This window comes from Heteronotia binoei, chromosome 2 (genome assembly GCF_032191835.1).
Source record: "Heteronotia binoei isolate CCM8104 ecotype False Entrance Well chromosome 2, APGP_CSIRO_Hbin_v1, whole genome shotgun sequence".
NCBI lineage: Eukaryota > Metazoa > Chordata > Lepidosauria > Squamata > Gekkonidae > Heteronotia > Heteronotia binoei.
The window spans coordinates 47,720,485-47,740,446 of NC_083224.1; the positions used below are offsets into that span (position 1 = coordinate 47,720,485).

Consider the following 19,962-nt stretch of genomic DNA (forward strand, 5'->3'; position numbering starts at 1 on the left):
TTGCGATTTATAGAAAGATAAACAGTTCAGAAAAGAGATAAATAAGGATGAAACCAATGTAACATTTGTATACTTGGGTGGATGTAAGCGCTACAGGATACAATCACAGCCTGTGGTTATCTTCGTCCTCCAACTCTGTTGGAACAACAGGAACTCTTCCTGCATAGCCATGGGAGTTTTAACTCTTGGGGATATTTACAGACACAGAGACACTTCAGAAGTGTCATTAATAGACGTTGTACTCATTATCCCCTCCCTATGATAGAAGCAGATTACAAGCCTCCCAAACCTATCCACAGAATCACAGTTCTGCTATTTAGATCTATTCAGAGAGACCAGGATTCTGCTTCAGCTCTTGCTTAGAAATGCAGAGCTTCCTTCAGAATTGTAGACTCAACCTCCGTGGAAGCATTCATGCCATTTAGAAATTAAATATACCAAAGTGCAAGAAGGCAGACTTTGTGTCCTCTTCTTCAAAGTGTATAGCAACAACTTCAACAGACATTAACTTGTGCAAGACTATTTGAGATTGCCAAGGACACACAGATGAATAAAGGCATATTATGAAAGATGGGGGTACAATGCTTTCATGGCAGAAACTGATCGTAGATTTTTTCTGGGCCTACAGGAAACACAGAATTTCTGCTACCACTTTGTATAAACCAGCAAAGAAGGGGGGTTTGGATATGTGTAATTTAATGCTATACTACGAGGCCTCCAATATTGCAAACATTATGAAGGGTTTTCTTATGAGCCTCCAGATGGTTGGAGACAAATAGAGGGTACTTACACTTCCCCATGCTCCTGGAAAGACTATTTTTGGAATCTTCCTAAGCATAGGCACAAACTGCCAATCCTTTTTTGGAGTCCTCATTAAACATCTGGGACAAAAAACAGAGACTTTTACTTCCTGGAATTTCACAATTCTTATCCTTTTTGAACCAAGCATGGTTCCCTCCAGGTAGGGAATTACAGGCTTTTGAGAATTGGCGTCAGAAAGGCATAACTAGATTTATAGATCTTTTAGACAAAGGGAAAGTAATGGAAAAATCTAATCTTGAGACCAAATTGGGGGAACCAATCCATTGGTTCCGTTATTTTCAACTCAGGCATCTGGTAATCACAACGGTTCTTCATAAAAACTCAATCAGACCCTTTACAGCTTTTGAAATCCTGCTAAAGAATCAAAAATCCAATGAATCAGGACTGGTGTCAAAACTGTATAAAATACTCCTAGGTGATACCAAAAAAAATATACCACATTATTTAAAATTATGGCAAGACGACTGTCAAAATAGAATAACAGAGGAGGATTGGGGTCAACTTTGGAATACCTTCAGTTTCACTTCAAAAAATTTTAACATACGATTCCGGACTCTAAAAATGGCTACCCGTTGGTATTATACTCCTAAACAACTCTATAGCATGAAAACTATTAGTAGCCCTTTCTGCTGGAAAGACTGTGGACAAGGTGGTGACTTCATACATCTGTGGTGGTCCTGCCCTAAAATTCATAATTTTGGGGTTCTTATATTAAAAGAAATTAAGGAAATCACTGGAGAATCTCTCCCCTTTCATCCAGAGACTGTTCTGTTAGGCTGGTGGCCCAATGCACCATCAAACAAAATTTCTGTAGACAGGATTGCCCTCTTGCTGGCAGTAGCACGATTGGAGGTTGCTGCACACTGGAAAGACAAGGCTCTGCCTTCAATACGTGCTTGGAGAACCTGACTGTGGGATTATTTCCTACTAAGTAAAATCTCAATTTATAGTGCTGATGCTCTAACAGAATGTACTCAAGAAAAATTTACTGTGTTCTGGTTCCAAATAGCGGAATATCTCACCAAACATAATATTCTCCCAAAAAACCACGTTTTTATCATGATATGCTCTGTTTCTAATATGTTCTGGGCTCACTTTCTCTCCTATGGTCTGAATACAAAAACTGTGAGCTCTAATTAGTTGAGTTTGATTAACTGGATTTCTTAATAGAATATTGGGACAGTTGTTTGTACATTCCTACAGTAGAATCAGTCAATAGAATGTATTTTTACTGGATGCTCTTCAGTATAATTGTATGACTGCTCCTTGGTTCTATATTTTATGAATTACTCTTTCTTTTTCTTGTTTTTTTTTAAATTTGTTTATTATATCCTCACTAAGGCTGCATTATTTGAGGTGATAGATTACAGTGTTCTTTATTGTAAACTGAAAATCTGTTAACAAAAATCTGATTAATTAAAAAAATTAAAAAAAGATGGGGGTGGGGGGAGGAAATCACATACATCCCTCAACTCTACAATGTTTTTTTAAAAAATAGTTAAATAAGAATTGTTCAGGGAAACCAATGTAGGTCAAACAATCTATATTGTAATGTACCAAGAGATTTTGTGGCACTGATAAAGCCTCTAGAAGGAAATGGCCAAGCAGACATTATGTCATGGGGGGATGCATGCACAAGAATCTATGGGTATCGTAAACGCAGCTGCTTAGCTGTTCACACAAAGAAGCAGTAAACATTTGGGGAGAAGGTAATGGTAGGGCCCCCAACTCCAGTTTTAGACATTCCTGGAAATTTAGGGGTGGAGCACAGAGTCTTCCCTCCAAAGCAGTCATTTCTTCAGTTGGAACTGATCTGTCTAATCTGGAGATTAGTTGTAATTCTAGGAGATCTCCAGGACAGAGACCCCCAAAATGCAACAGGCTAAAGGAAGGCTGCTGCCTAAAAACAACATTGGAAAATATGTTACAGGAGAATTATGGGAAGCAGGGTTGCCAGCTCTGGATTGGGAAATGCCTGGAGATTTTGGGTGTGGACCCTGAGGAGGGTGGGGTTTAGAGCAGGAAGGGAATTCAATGGTGTATAATGCCATGAAGTCCATTTTCCATAGTGGCCATTTTCTCCAGGCGAACTGATCTCTATCACCTGGAGATCAGTTGTAACAGAGAGAACTCTCTAGCCACCACCTGGAGGCTAGCAACCCTAAGCCAGGAGGAGTTCTCTCACTGACACAATTTTCACAGGACCAAACTACACTATACATTTGGCCATGATTCGGGCTATGGTTTCTCCTGACCCAGCTTATTTTCCCTATAAGTAACTTACTTACCAAGCACCACAGGGTCCTATTCAGACTGAGAGTGCTGAGGAGGAGAGGCTCTAGTCTTCCCCAAAACCATTTTCTCAAGTCAGAATTACTCCAGGGGGTAAGCCTTATTTACTGTGCTCCAGGTCCATTGAATACTGTGGCTGCAGAACAGTGGCAGGGCAAAAAAAATAAATAACCACCAAGGACATTTCAGCTCAAGAAAATGACACATGGGTGAGGCTGAAGCATCTCCTCCCCTAGTGCCATGGTTCCAATTTGAATCAAGTCCTGCAGCGCATGGGTGAGCTCTCCACAACTACCATGTGGCTGTAGGGTGAGCTGGGTTATAGAAACTCTGATACAAATTGTGGCCAACTGCAGTTTGGCTCTATGCATTACAAAGAACGCAGATTGGGTCCAGGAATCCCACCCTATATTTTCTGTAACAATTACACATGATTTTTCTGAAACAATTACACATGAGGAGAGTCTCCTCATTCTCGCAGGATACAATTCAGATGACTGGGGCATGCATTAAGGCATGGTGTCAGCCTTCACCACCACTCTGTTTTTCCAACCTAAAACAGCTCAGAGTGGGAGGGGGGGGAATACGTAAACCCAGGAGTGTACATGGAGGTTTCCTTAATAGTCCAGGTAGAATACTCTCAACATGCTAGTTGAGAAAATGCCATAGGAAGGATGGGAGGGAGTGTTAAGAAATGGACAGAGCGGTGATATTTACATTCCAGGAACAGAGAAGTGAGGAATTGCTTATCTGTTTGTTTGTTTATTTATAATATTTGTGAATTTATTTATAACATTTGTGCTACTGCAGGGCTCTGAGCAATGTAAAACATATGGTTAAAAACATCGAAATCAAGAGTGATTAAATAGAACAATACAACAAGTCTAAAATGTCTGATGGCGAGTTTTTTAGTTGTTTCCCATTGTGGACTGTTGACCTCCTCACAGGTAAGCGGGAAGGAGTAGGGTTGCCAGCATCCAGGTGGGGTCTGGAGATCTCCTGCTGTTACAAGGAAGGTAAAGGAGATAGTGAGCCATCTCTGAGACTCTTCGGAGTGGAGGGCGGGATATAAATCCAATATCTTCTATCTTCTTCTTCTTCTACAACTGATCTCCTGCTGGCAGAGATAAGCTCCCCTGGAGAAAATGGCAGCTTTGAAGGGTGGGCCCTATGGCATTGTATCCTGCTGTGGCCCCTCCCCTCCCCAAACCCTGCTCTCTCCCGAATCCATCCCCAAAATCTTCAGGTATTTTCCAACACAAACCTGGCAACCCTAGGAAGGAGGAACAGCGTAAGTTTGGAGGGGGGGTGCCAACCAGTTTGAAAACCATCTCTGCCCCCAACCAAAAGCCTGGCGGAACATCACCTTGCATGAGGTCCCACAAGGCCCTGATGGTATTCAGCAAAGAGTTTTACCAGGCTGAGGACAGTCGGATGTCTTTGGGGCCAAGCACCACCAGCAGATTGCTATCCAGTGAGCACAGCACTTTCCTGGGGATATACTGGAGGAGAAGGTCCTGTAGATACTTTGGACCCTGAGCGCTCAAAGCCTTAAAGGTTCAAAAGCCAGATCTTTGGCTGTAAGCCTCAATTCTTAAATTTAAAAAGCGTAAAGAGTATTTGCACTATTACCAACACAAAACATGTCAGGCAGCCAGGGTGTGCTATTTGTTCCAGATGAATGTATGTATGATTTCATGCAAGTGTGATTTCTTCTGTATGTCTATCTATTCCTGCAAAGTTTATCTGGTAACTCAAAAAAGGAAGAGAGGCTTGAAGCAGGCTTGAAGAAATGCAATTCTTTCTGAATGCGATTATCTGTGAGAACATTCACCTGTTATTTGAAAGACACAATAATGCTTCTCAAACCTGTGTTGCTTATTACAAGGGGGAAAGAAATAACTGTTTCCCCAGAGAAAACCTGCAGGAAAAGCTTTCTGTGCACCAGAATTTTAGCATAGGTTATTAGCTGCCTTGACAACCACCACAGCAACTGCTGTTTAAAAAGGATGCTGAGAATTTAGCAATGAAAAAGAAGTCGTATGTTTTGGGCATGAAACAAAATACTGAAGGGAGCCTCCATATGCAGAGGCAGAAAACCTCTAAATACCAGTTTTGGGAGGTAACATAATGGGAGGGTCTCAGCCTCTATGCACCATTTTTTGACCCTCCTGGGCAACTGCTTGGCCACTATGTGAGACAGGATGCTGTACTAGAGGGACCACTGGTCTAATTCAGAATAATATACTTAGGTACTTAAAATGAGAAAGAAAAAAAAGCTGAAGGAAAAGACAACTGTACAAGTATGAGGCAGGATACAGAGTGAGATTTTGCATTTCCGGTGTTTCAAGACACACTAGAAACATCCAGTTATATTAGCTTTCATTACAGGAATTACTATAGATTTGCCTTGGCAGCCAATAACCAGCTCACATGAAGACCTCTGAGATATCTGCGGTGCATACCACAAGACATTTACTTGGTATCTAAAATGAAATCACACTTTACTGGTTTACTTTACCAATCTGATTTAAGCTGCTTCTGCACAGATTTTATTTGCATGGGCCGTGGGAAATCCCCCTAGTATTTGGGAACACTCAGATGACATCAGACTCAATACAGGCATATCTTGTGTGGCTCCCATCTGAACCAGTTCAAAAATAAACCTCCTGTGATCTAGTTTAAACATGAAAATGTGGGCTGGCTGCAGGCAGATCATCCACTCTGCTCTTACCTGCAGTCACTGGGGAGAGGGGGACAATAACTAAGCCCCACCTTCCCCTTTTCAGCTGTTTAAAAAGCCCCCCCCCCTTTTCCCAGCAGTGCCATACTGTATCACCGCAGCATGGCTCAGCAGAGAAAGGTTGGGAAAGGAAGGTGTTACAGGCTGTGGAAGGGGCACCAAACTGACAGCATGTCATGCTTCTATAGCATATGCAATGGCAGAAAGGTAAGGAAGCAGCAGTAGGGTACACATATTTAGGTGTAGACACCACTCTTACATTGCATGCTGCTGCAGCATCTTTCTGCATCACCATGTAGAAATGATTTTACAGTTTCTTCCTAGGAAGAATCAGAAGCAACCAGGATGTGAAAAACCTGGTTGCCCTTTGAGGTCCCTAGAGCTAGACTTCACTGGGAATGCGAACTCTGAACTTTTAGGTGTGTAAAGAAATGAATTTTTTCCTAGTAGTCTTAACTCAATAATACCTTCACCAGGTGTTTTTCAAAACTTTTCTCTCTGGGCAGAAAACAGGCAGGAAAAAGAGTTCAATTGCTTTCCAGTCTCAAGCCACAGCCACCCTTTTCAGAATGTGACTAGGTGTAGCAAGAGACAATGGGATAGACAAGCTCTCCCACCCCCCAAGCAGGGAACAGAGATTTGAAGGTATTAAGTACTAGAAGAACTTCAGGAAGAAATTTCTGGAGATTTCAGAGAAAGTTTCTTTGACCTAGCATGACCTGGACAGTGGGTAGGGAAAAGAGAGATGATAAAAGTCCAAGAAGCAAGGAGGAAGGCTCTGCAGTGCTGATTCCATCAAAGCAAACAGAGCTCTTAACTGAGATCTGGAGGAGGTGACCACTGCCATGTGCTGGCCTGCACACCTGAAGGAGACTTGAAGGAATGATACTGCTATAAAAATCTGTAACTTTCTAAGCCAAGGAGCCTGCCTTATATTCAACATCTGGTAGAGCATGTATAAAGAGAGGGGCAGGGGAACAGTGTCTTACTCTTTTCTTTTGAATCCCTTGCTCAATCTGGTGCTGCACTAAAAGTACACCTGTGAACATTTTCTTTCTAATAAATACTTTGTAACTTTTGATCCTGGCAGTGGTTCTCTGTGCCACATAGACCTCCAGCATCTACAATGCACCAGGAAGAAGGAGAAGGAAGTCAGATTACTCCCCCAGTGATGCACAAGGCAATAAGCTGTCTTCATGGTAACCAGGCGCTGGATAGCAGGAGATGCAAAGGTGAGGCCTCAGAACTTGGAAGGGAAGCTGGGAGTCCTGACCTTTCCAGTGGGGAATTCCTACAAAGGTCAGGCGGTGGTGGTTAACAGAGAGAGAGAGAAAACCCTCCTGGTGTCAGTAAAACCTTGGCGGGCAGGGTGCAACGGGGCCTGAAGGTTAGAGCAGGACTGTTCCACCATAAGGTGCAAAAACTGACGCAATGTTTTCACAGTATAGATTTAACTCATGTTTGCACACTGCCCACAAGCAGCTTTGGTGCACCATGCTTGCCATTCAAAAGGACATAAACCTCTCTCTAAGCAGTTTAACGCAGTCCTGAATCATTGCTTTGCGTCAAAACAGAATTGGTTTAACAGTTCATCCAGTCACCTCTTTTCTTTTGTAGATCTGCCAATAATATTTTTAACACTGCTGCCTGTTAGGGACCCTACAGCAACAAACATGCAGTCATAGTGCTGTTAAATGGGAAGTTATGGATGTTCTTCCTTGCAACTGTATTAAAACAAAACAAAACAAAACAAAAAGATTTAATGATGAAAGAGCTTTATGAAATGTTTCAGGCAAGGAGGACATTAAAGGAATTCTGTTGTGATATATGGCTGTAAATATTCAGAGGAGTTTGCAGATTGTGCAGAGCAGCAGCAAGCTACAATTTATAAAGTCCAACTGCAGCTTCTTTACCAAGGCTACAGCATAAGCCGCTACTGCACAGAAGCTAAGTAGCTTACTCCAGTGTTTGAAGTGAACATCAAACACCACCACTGAAGCAATCAGGAGAGGGGACTCCCATTTGTGTGTTAAAAAGGAGTTCAGTCAAAGGATGTTCAGTTAGCAATCATATTCTCATTGAAGTTTGATGTGACCATGCTGAACATCCCATTGCACCATTTATGGTTATCTGCAGGGCTTTTTTTGTAGAAAAAGCCCAGCAGGAACTAATTTGCATATTAGGCCATGCCCCCTGACACAAAGTCAGCTAAAACTGCATTCCTGCTAAAAAAAAAAAAAAAAGCCCTGGTTATCTGCATAAAGTTGTCCCAATGTCCCCTCCCCATTCTGTCTATTACTCTCTGGAGTTTACACAACTCCACTGCTTTTGAATGCGATAACAGATGTGCCAACCTATTCACCAGGTTCCAAGTTTACTCAATCACAGCTAATTCACAGTCCAATATGCCATAAGCAATACAGTCCCGTCTTGCCTAGCACAGTATATGCTGGTTGATATCAGCTTTTTCCAAGGTCGTAACTCTCACAAACCTTTCCCAGACATGCTGCCCATGATTCATTGCTAGAAATGCCAGAGATCAAACCAGGTACCTCATGCACACCAGGCACTGTACCATGGGCTATAGCCTTTGACAGATACCTGATAATTACTGTGAAGTACGGTCATAATTACCACACATGGAAAAGGGCAGCATTTCTTTTGGCCAAATTGTGGATGTAACTTTTGGCTCAAGCTCTTCACCATGCATTAATCTAAAGGGCTGTCTAACCAGCTGAGGAATGAACTAAACTCAGCTTAATTGGTGGGACTGATCTTGAAAGGTACAGAGATCTGGAGGCTGTACAAATGAGAGGGTTCTTTATTTTCCTTCTACTAAATTATGATAGCACAAAATGAGTTTTCTTTCATCTGTACAGCCAAAACTAGCTATATTTTGGTTGGAGGTCATTAACAACAGGTAATAGACAACTCTCTGCTGAAATCAACTTCAATGAAATTCTTCAACCAGGATCCAATACTTATGGTATCTGACTTCATTTATAAAAATGTTTGGGCCCTACTGCCATAACCACGGCCAGCATCAACATACCCCAAGATGAGACAGCTGCCAGAGACTAATGATTTATCTCAGGGATCACTGCCACCAAATCCCTCCCTTCTCTCACCATTCTGTCAGCCACCTGCATTCCTGCTGCACATTCTGCCCAACTGTCTTAGCAGTAGTATGTGCGAGAAGGATCTAGGGGTCTTAGTGGATCATACGCTGAACATGAGTCAACAGTGTGATGCGGTGGATAAAAAGGCAAATGCAATCTGGACTGTATCAACAGAAGTATAGTGTCCAGGTCACGTGATGTGATGGTATTGCTTTACTCTGCTCTGGTAAGACCTCACCTGGAGTATTGTGTTCAGTTTTGGGCACCACATTTTAAGAAGGATATAGACAAGCTGGAATGGGTCCAGAAGAGGATGGTGAGGGGTCTGGAGACCAAGTTGTATGAGGAAAGGTTGAAGGAGCTGGGGATGTTTAGCCTGGAGAGGAGGTGGCTGAGAGGTGATATGATCACCATCTTCAAGTACTTGAAGGGCTGTCATATAGAGGATGGTGTGGAATTGTTTTCTGTGGCCCCGGAAGGTAGGACCAGAACCAATGGATTGAAATTAAATCAAAAGAGTTTCCGGCTCAACATTAGGAAGAACTTCCTGACAGTTAGAGCGATTCCTCAGTGGAACAGGCTTCCTCGGGAGGTGGTAGACTCTCCTTCCTTGGAGGTTTTTAAACAGAGGCTAGATGCCATCTGTCAGCAATGAAGATCCTGTGATTTAGGGGGAGGTGTTTGTGAGTTTCCTGCGTTGTGCAGGGGGTTGGACTAGATGACCCTAGAGGTCCCTTCCAACTCTACGATTCTATGATTCTAAGACCAGGAAGGGCATGCAGGTGGTGCCAACACCTGTAAGCATGGTGACTGAAACAGGCATGTGAGTGAGCAGGGGAAGGACAAACATGCAGATGGGTGGCACGTGGATTGAAGGGAGGCGGGAAGGGAGGGTCCTAGTCATTCTCTGCCTCAGGCCCAAAACCTGGAAATGACAGTAATGATAACATTATAGGCCAGGGGTGGCCAACCATAGCTCTCCAGATGTTTTTCCCCCTACAACTCCCATCAGCCCCAGCCATTGGCCATGCTGGCTGGGGCTGATGGGAGTTGTAGGCAAAAAACATCTGGAGAGCTGCCATTGGCCACCCCTGTAATAGGCCATATTCTACATTCCAATTTCCAGATAACATCAAGATATAAAAATATTGAGATACAGTGTTGAAGTATAATATATGACCTAGAAAGAAGCAGCAGTTTTTGTTAAGAAACCATGCTGCTTTCTCAGACTAAGAAAGACAACTTCTATTGAACTCCAAATATACAAGCACAGATCAATGAAAAGTAAAAGTTGGAAGGTGAATGAACTAAACATTCTTTAATTGGTTGACAGCCTGGGCAGTCTACATTCAGTAGTCAAAATCAATGCCAACCACAACTAAGGTAGCTGCTCCAGCCTCAGGTCTCCCTGTTGTTATTTGGCAATACAAAGATAGCAAAGCAGATGGCCCCTTTAAATGCCCTGCACTCTTACAGGTCAAACAGGAAAAAAAACACAATAGGAGAAATTCAGTTGCATTCTAGAGCTTTAGTAGGAGAGAGAAAAACTTGGAACTCTTCTTCTTTTTAAAAGAAGCATTTAAAAACTCTTCTGTGGGTGACAAGGTACTAATTGAAGGTGAGGCAAACAGAACCGGAACTATACAGAAGTTTATCTCAGCTAGACAGAAACTGCAGTTGCGTAAGAAATGCCACCCTCAGGTTTGAATCAGCACAGACATATCAGTTTTAGAATGATCCTACAAAGGATTTTTCCTTGTGTGGAAAATTTAAGGCACCTTGTAAAGGTCTGGACAACAAGGGAATCAAAGGTATTAAAAAAGAGTATGATTAGAAAAATCAATTTATGAAAGCTAATTAATGGCTCTTTTTGAAAGTGCTCATCTAATTAAGAAAGTTACTTTTATACTGAAAGTGGTGCAAAAGATCCATGAGCAATCACCAGAGGATGTCTACACTGCATATCAGAATCCACTGTGCTCAGTATCATTACAGTTCCTTGAAGATGGAATTAAAGGGTCATCATAAAAAGAGAATCGCCAATACAGCCAAAATTAATACTAAACAGATCATGTTCTTCTGTTCAACCAATGCCAACTAACTCCAGTTGAGCAGACATGTCAAACTGTAGCGGCAATATTAAACAGGATTCAATTGGCAACTTAGGGTTGATTTCACAAGACAGTGCTCAGTGGAGATGGGAACACAGACACAGACCATGAACAAGCACAAAGTCATACATGACTTGTGTGCTATCCTCAAGCTCCTTGTGTGCACTGTCCCTGCTCTGAATTGGAAGTGTGGCAGCACACAGAAGGAGCTTCAGGCTTCCACCCCTGTATTGCTGTTCAGAACTAAATTGGACCATAGTGGGAACAACCTGGCCAACTGTAGAAAACTATGTCTTCTGCAGATGGGCCAAATAGCTCCTCATGGATCATTTTCAGGGTAACAGCATGGGTGGATGGCTGAAATTGGAGCAAGAACAGAGAACATGAGAATTGAGAACAACATACAAATCACATATAACTGTGTAGGAGTTCAGAGGGTAGGTCCATGCTCCCCCTGGCATGAACTCTTTCTTACGAAAATCAACCCATAAAGAACAACAAAACTTATAGCATAGCGTAAGGTAGCACACACTACAGGAAGTTATAGAAGGATATGCAAGACAGTAGCATTTCTCGCTGCTGATATCTTGAATATCCTTCTGTCACTTCCTGTTGTATTTGTTTATCTGGCATAACATTTTATGCTAATCCTACTTTGTCTATCTAGGTTCTTATTTTGTTGATCACTAAGGTGCCACTGGATTTGTGTTTGTTTGTTTGTTTAGCAGGCTCTATCTAACCTACAATGTATATGACCCAACATGAAATGGATTGACTTTTTTGTAAAGGAAGTCATGGCCCTCAGTTTCCAAGACCTGAGCAAGGCTGCTAACAATAAGATGTTTAGAAGGATATTAATTCATAGGGTCCCCAAAAGTTGGAAGTGACTGGATGGTATTTAACACACACACATTTATAATCCATATATGACACTGGTTTGTGCTGCTATCAGGATGTATTTTTTTGTCTTGCCATCTCAATTCCCCTCTCTGCCATTCCCCCACATATACTCTGATGAAATAATCTTACCATGAGATCTCTGGTCTTCAAAACGTCACATAGCTCTTTCACTTTAAGGTTAAGTATCCCAAGTCTACAACAACTCCTGAGGACCATCCATCCATCAATACTGCCCATAAACCATCAGAGAGGTAATGTGCAGTTTATGTTTACCTGCAGTTACTGCACCGCATGGTACTTGTTACACTTCCACAACCATTTAGATAGATGTAAACCTAATCCAAATGGTTACTATCATCAAGCAATCTCCTGCAGCTATAGACCTCTTTACAGTGGGCAGAGAAGCAACTATCCATCTGAAGTGACAGCAATTATCACATGAGAAGAGAGATGGTGTCTACTTTACAGTACGATAAATGAACCTCCTGGTTATGGCTGCAAAGACAGGAGGTTGGGTTCCAAGCACAGTGACCACAGCAGAGTGGAAGTCCCCCTTCTCCCACTGCAGATCATTGTGCATCCACGAAAAGCAGCCTTGGGCAATATGTGGAAGAATGGTGTGGGACACTGTGACAGAATGGTGAGAATGGTGTGGGGCACAATAAGAAGGAGTCCACTGAGAGAGGAGAGAATTGGGCAAAAATCCTCCTTTAAGCACACCTATCTTCATGGATGTAAACCATTTTGTTAGATGATTGCTGGAAAAGCAAGACATGAATAAACACAACTCATGCAAACAGAAGAATTGGGATCCAGCCCATAATGTTTGTGCAAGTCTCTAAGATTTATCTGTGCTTTTCTCCCCGCACAAATATTACAAAATTGGCACACTGTTTATCATGATAATCTCAATCCCCTCACTGTTCCTTTCATCTTGCTTCCCTCTTTTTGCCCACCTATCAATCTTCACTTTAGATGAACAGATTTTTAAGTAGGGATTACTCTTGTTTTGCTTCTCTGCAGAACTGTGTACAATGAAACCTAAACCTGGGGCTGATACAAGGCAAATAAACAACAGCATTTGAAATAGGATATCTTAAAGCTCCAACAGATTTTCTTTTTGGAGCTTTTCCCTGACAAATGAGTATCAAATCTAAGTGGCATCATAAATACCAAGTAGCATAAATCTTTTTCTTTTGTGTGTGCAAAGGGGAGATATTTCATGAAGCACTTCAAAGTAGTGGAGGTTTCCACACGTTCTCATGTTTGAAATCCAGATTTTTCCTGGTTCTTTGATGCTTGCCAAAATGCCCTAATGAAATGCATCTTCGTCAAAGACCCAAAAATAAAGATAGCTTAGGGGGAAGAAGCGGGAAAAGAAGAATTGGAACCATTCTAATTTAAATGATTCACAAGGAAAATAATGGGGATCCCTGCCTTTTTTCCTCTAAAGGATTGATCACAGCTGTCAAGGGATGGTTCATTCTCTCCATCCAAACCTGGATTTTGTTAGACTGTAACTTGCCTTCAAAAGATCACTGCTTTCCTTCATGACCAGTTTGACCCTCAAGCTAATTCTCAAATGCATGCACATCACTTTCTCTCTCTTCAAGTCAACAATGCAATAAATAGTGGCTTGCAGTTGTATTTTTTTTCAGGTCAGCTAAAAACACTGCATCTGAAGGGATGCCCTGTGTCATCAAAGAAATTAATGCAGCATCCAGTATAGACCTACTTCCTAATTTCTGCTAAAATCCTTATTAATTAATGCACGCAACAGGATATTGCCTCCTACCTGCCCTGCATCCACACACAGATGTAAAAATGATCCTCACCACAGTAGCAGCAAGCAGTATGGGTACAGGAGAAGATGGCGTAGGGCAAGGGTTGTTTTGTAGAAAAATAGATGGTGGAGCTCATTAGCATATGCTGCCCCTCCCCAGCCAAAAGCAACCCGATGCAAGAAAGGAGAGCCCCAGGCAAGTGAGGCCTGCTTGGGCTGGCTAGAGATCCAGCCAGCCCAAGCAGGCCTAGCTCACCTGGGGCTCTTCTGCCCCCCAGTCAAAAGGCCAGCAAGCCACTCAGTGCCCAAAATCACATAAGAAATGGAGAAAGGGTGATGTGGACTTCTCCATGGGTCAATGAGGACTGCTGGGGGTGTGGCAAAGCCCCTGGCTGCTGGCTGGCTGCCTGCTCTCCTGTCTAGGGATTGTTATGCAGCTGCTCCTACTATTAAATGGACAAGGTGGGTGGGGAGGAGGAGAGGGGACCCTCAGAAAGGTTCAGGAGCTGTGCTCCTGTAAGCTCCTGCTGAATCTGAGGCCTGGCCTAGGGTTGCCAACTCTGGGTTGGAAAACTGTTGGAAATTCAGGAGTTGAGCCTTGGGAGAGGAAGGACCTCAGTAGGGTATAACATGACTTTTTTTTTTTTAGCAAGAACGTACAGGAATGCAGTTCTGGCTGGCTTGGCATCAGGGGGTATGGCCTAATATGCAAATAAGTTCCTGCTGGGATCTCCCCCCAAAAAATAGTTCTGTGTGAAATAATGGTGATATCAGGAGGTCTGACCTAATATGCAAGTGAGTTCCTGCTGGGCCTTTTCTACAAAAAAAAAAAAAGCCCTGGGGTATAATGCTCTAAAGCAGTGGATCCCAACCTTTTTGACACCAGGGACCAGTTTTGTGGAAGACAATTTTTCCACAAACTGGTGGGGGTGCTAGGGGTTTTGCTGCCCCAGACTGCCCCATCCCTGCCCCCCAGGGGTATCTTTAAATGAGAGGTAGGCGAAGGTCGCTGTCATGCTGCCCCTTCCGCATGTCCAGGACCCAGCTGGATGAAAGAGGTGGTGCTTTGGAACAAGGTCGCACTGCCTCTTTCATCTGCCCAGGTCCCAGACAGGCGAATGGGGCGGTGCAGAACCTTTGCCTTGCTCTGTGGCCCGGATGGTAACAGGCCATGGACTGGGACCAGTCCATAGATCGGGGACTAGGGACCCCTGCCCTAGAGTACACCCTCCAAATCAGCCATTTTCTCCAGGGGTGATGGTCAAAACAACTGGAACCGGTGTAATCAATGGAAATAACAGAAAAAGCACCTGAAGCAATGAAATTTACACAGAAACGTGTATAAATACATTTTAGTGCAAGCTTAAATGAAACTTAAACAAAACAAAACTAAGGAACACTGAGCTTTCAACATATGAATTTCCCCACACAGTCTTTCAGTAGCCCTGTAAATCGACTTCCTTTGAATAGACTCAGTTGTGGGGGAACACTTTTTTCCTCAGTGCCTGACTCCTAACGATGCGGAGAGAGTAAGGAAGGAACCACTTATGAAAGGACTCCTCACGGTTTCAATTACTTCATCAGCCTCCTTCTCCCGATGTTACATGGAGCCTCAGCTCAATTTTTTCAACATGAGTCTACGCATGCTCTCATCAGTTGCTGCCAGCTCTCTCATCAGGAGAGCTGGCAGCAACTGATGAGAGCATGCATAGACCCATGCTGAAAAAATTGAGCTGAGGCTTCGTGTAACGTCAGGAGAAGGAGGCTGACGAAGTGATCGAAACCATGAGTTCTTTCATAAGGGGTTCCTTCTTTACTCTCTCCGCATCCTTAGGAGTCGGGCACTGTCCACAACTGAGTCTACTCAAAGGAAGCCGATTTACAGGGCTACTGAAAGACTGTGGGAAAATTCATATGTTGAAAGCACAGTGTTCCTTAGTTTTGTTTTGTTTAAGTTTCATTTAAGCTTGCACTAAAATGTATTTATACACGTTTTTGTGTAAATTTCACTGCTTCTGGTGGTTTTTCTGTTATTTCCATTTTCTCCAGGGGAACTAATTTCTGTACTTTAGAGATCAGATATTATTCTCTGAGCTGTGCCTGGAAGTTGGCAACCCCCAAACAGCATCTCTACACACCAATTCCATGCACCACCACCACCACTTCTCCCTTTTCCCCCTGTCACGCCAACACAATAGTACAACAATAATCATACTGAGACACTTACCCCATGGACCAGAGACTCTACCCTTTCCCTTCACTTTCTTTCCCTCTCTACTGGGCTGTGTGCATAGCCAGGAAGCACAGCGGGGGGGTGGGGGGCATAGAGCTAAGGGGCGGGGCCAAATGGTGCATTGCAACAGGCTGCCCCACACCAATTTGGTAGTGGATCTTAGCTCTGCCACCTCTCATCATAATGGCACTGCAGGGAGTGTCCAGGTTGACAGTCTCCTGCAGTCAGTACTAAACATTCCCTTTAATCTGAGGGAGGAGGAGGCAAGTTTAGTTTTTGTCCTCCAGATTAAAGGGAAAAGCTCCAAGAACACCCAAACTACGCTTGGAATGAGAATGGTATCATATGTGGGGGTGGGCTTCCTGCTCTCTACGGTTTGTGTGGAAGGCAGTCCTACTGCCCCTAAGCTGAAAAGGAAGTTGGAGTTCAGTAGCACTTTTAAGACCAACAAAGTTTTATTCAGGATGTGAGTGTGCTTTTAGTACACGAATGCTTACATCTTGAATGAAACTTGGTTGGTCTTAAAGGTGCTACTGGACTCCAACTTTGTTCTGTTGCTCCAGACCAACATGGCTGCCCACCGGGGTCTATCAAGAGTGAAAAGGGTAAGGCCTAGTCTCTTGCTTCATGAAGCTGCAATATGAGGAGCTTGAAATAAATGAACAGGAGAAGGGGGGAATCATGATTTTCTCATAACCAGTTAGCAGAAGCATGTATAACCTTGGCACCAAGTCCAAGACTCCATGCATATTTTAATACTTTATGAATTGTTAACACCAGAAATGTAGCAGCTGAACAATGACACTTGTATTTTTCAGAAACTTTTGCTTTGTTGTAATAAAACCCTTCCTTAAATTATCTTTTACTCTTTTAAAGCACTCCGCTATGCTCAGTCATACTATCAAAAGATTTTTTTGTCAAGACCATTTATAGCTTGATACAAGAGATTTTCAGCTTTTTAAAACATGACCTGGGGACATCTTGACTTGGCACAGGTCAGGTAGGTGGAATTTGCAGCACCGTTCTTTTTAAGGAACTGCCAAAGATTTAACACACACATAACAAGACAGGGATTTTTCTGTTTTGAAAATGAGCTCCCCAAATGGAAATGGTCCCACCCTAAATTTAAAAGCCTATTTAAAAAAAAAGATTCTTAAGTTGGTTTAACTGCAAGTCAGTACAGATATGGGCCCACCCCTTGACTGAGAGGAAAGGAGACCATCTGACAGAGGTGGGGTAGGAAATCAAAACCGAGGCTGACAGCTGATAATATGTATAAGGAGCAACCTGTTGAGTGCTTGGGGTAGCAGAAGAGGTGTGTGATATGGCAGATCTGTAAGCTAATTCACAGCACCAGTTTGAGGTGGTGACAGGATTACTTTCCCTTGCATTTGGTACTCTGGTCTTGAGATAAGAATCCCCATCTAGAGACATGACATCTAATTTTTCCTTTATTTTTCTTTTTACACAATATTTAAAACCATACAGATTTTAGAAGGTCTTTAAAACCAAAAACCCTGCTTCAGTTTCAGAGGGCAGCCATGTTGGTGCACCAGAAGAGCTGTCTTTGTCCAGTAACACCTTACAGAACAACAAGAGCTTTTGAGTCGAAGCTCCCTTCATCAGATGCCCCTGATTCACAACCTCCTCCTATATAGTTCCTTCAAAACTTTCTCCTAATAGTCCATATAGAAAACGTGAAAATGAAATGTCTGTGAACACTGAGGAGAAAGCCTTTTCTCTTCATAATTTCATTTACCTCCTCTCTCAGACAATATCATCCTCCCTCAAAACAAGCCAATCTGTAAACCTTAAAATTTGATTACCAGGAAGTGTTTTCTCCCCTTTGGACAACAAACCTAAAAACTAAGGCCAACGGGGAAATATCTGGGCCGATCCTACTTTCATCTCTCAGATTCCAAAGAAGCTTATTGTATAATATTTCATTGTTCAGACATGGTATTTCCTTTCAAACCATTCTAATGCTTCTAATGGATCTAATGGTAATTTCTGTCCTAGTCTAGACTATAGTCAAATCATATTTTGACAAACAAACTTGCAAATTGAACAGCACAGCAGCAAAAAAGGTAGCATTTATTACAAATAACCTCCCAATTGCTGTATCCACAGCAAATCCATATTTACTCCTCTGAAATTATCACTAAAAAGGAATGTTATTAATCAAATCTTGAACATTTTCCCCTCTCAAGATCTCAAAAATCATACCATCATGGAAACAAATGGGGAAAATAGAGGTTTTGCTCTGTAGCTCCTGTGCAATTGAGCAAGCCTGGCAAAGCAAGCTGTTACGCAGGAGGAAGCAAGAGAGGAGGAGGACGCAGATGGCAGCCAGTTGCTTGAGGGCCTGAGAGGAGCCCTCTGGGGGCCTGATTTGGCCCCCAAAATGCATGTTTGACACCCCTGGTCTTCAGGGTCATCTAGTCTGCACAATGCAGGAAACTAACAAATCTCTCTCTCTCTCTCTCTCTCACCTCCAGTTGTAGCCAGGTGGCCTTCTATGAAATTTCTGTGTGAGTGAGTGAGAGTAAGAGGTGTGGGGCAGAAAGAGATTATTGGAGATTACTGCAGTATATTTCAACAGCACTGGAAGAGATGGTACTATGAACTTGGCACCATTTTATTGGTCCTGCTTTTAACAGCTGTCTGACACCAAAATTAAACTCCTCCTGTAGATATTAAAAAGGATTAAAGTAGTTCACTGGCTAAGTATCTGCACAACAGGTTGCTTTTAAAGGCATGGGAAACACAGCCAGCTGCAAGTCCCTCACAAATATTCTTTTTGAGATAACTGCAGAAAAGCTTGTATGAACTTCATATAACTTGAAATTAATTCATTAATTGCAATACAATTCTCTGCTACCCTTCACAGCAATTTCCCTGTGTTTCAACCAAAGAAAAGTATGAAAAATAGCTGTCGAAAGATTTTCTTGAAACCAAGCAAGCTTGGTTGTAGCTTGAGGCAGGGATCCAGTAGAAGCAGCTGAAGGAAGGGCCTACTAAATGTGTCAGCATATTTTGAGGTAGAGCAGCTGCCAGGGCCCAGTGTGGGTAATACACAGTGCTGGCATTCCTGATGGCAATGGCAACAGCACTCCCAATTGCATACACTGGCCAGTACTGTTGAGGAAGGGATGTGTAGGTGGGTACAGGCAATTGAACATGGGCATCAGGAGTGCTTGCAAGCTGGAGAAGAATACACAAACAGATTGGTGCATGCAGGTGCAGGGATGAAAAGAGAGGACCGCCCACCTTCCACTTCCATTTTGGCTCAGCATGAGTTTCAGAGAGATTTTTCTGAAATTGAATTTACTTCCGAAGAAGAAGCAGGTTTGGGGGAGTGCCCTGGAAGTGACATCACAGAAAAAGGTGGAGTTTTGGTTCAGTGTGCCCCGGAAGTGACATCACTTGGTCCTTGACACCACAGGAAATGACATAATTCCTGTCTTCTAGCTCCACCCCCAAAGTCTCCTGGCTCCACCCCCAAATTTTAGTGGGACACAAAGGAGAAGTGTAAAAATAACCGGGCCACGGGAAAGAAAAGTTTGGGAAACCTTGATCAACCCCATCTGCCTATAATTGCCTCCTGGACCCATGGCAACTATCAGCTAGACTTAAGGTGAGCCTCTGAGGTACTGAAGAAGTACTGTGGTTTGGCTTGCTCTCATGAGACTGGCAAAGTACAACCTTGCCTCCCCACCACACATGTTTTGTTTGCTGGCATATCACCATCTTCACATCTTTTTTAGCATGTGGGCCTGCTTTAAGTTTTTAAATATTTTACTTTTAAGCCACCATGAGTTCTTTCTTTACCACAGAAAAGTAAGAGAGACATTTTCTAAGTGAACCCATTTCCATACTTATAACAAATATACTTTCAAACCAAGGTAACTTTACCTTGTCTTTCCAAATCTGATTTTATTTTGTTATAAGGGGACAAG

General features: G+C 42.7%; 1 protein-coding gene across 2 annotated transcripts in view; it reads right to left on the bottom strand.

Moving 5' to 3' along the window:
• The window catches only part of PPP1R16B (protein phosphatase 1 regulatory subunit 16B), a 175,205-nt gene that overhangs the window by 87,195 nt on the left and 68,048 nt on the right, over positions 1-19,962 (bottom strand). The window lies entirely within an intron of this gene.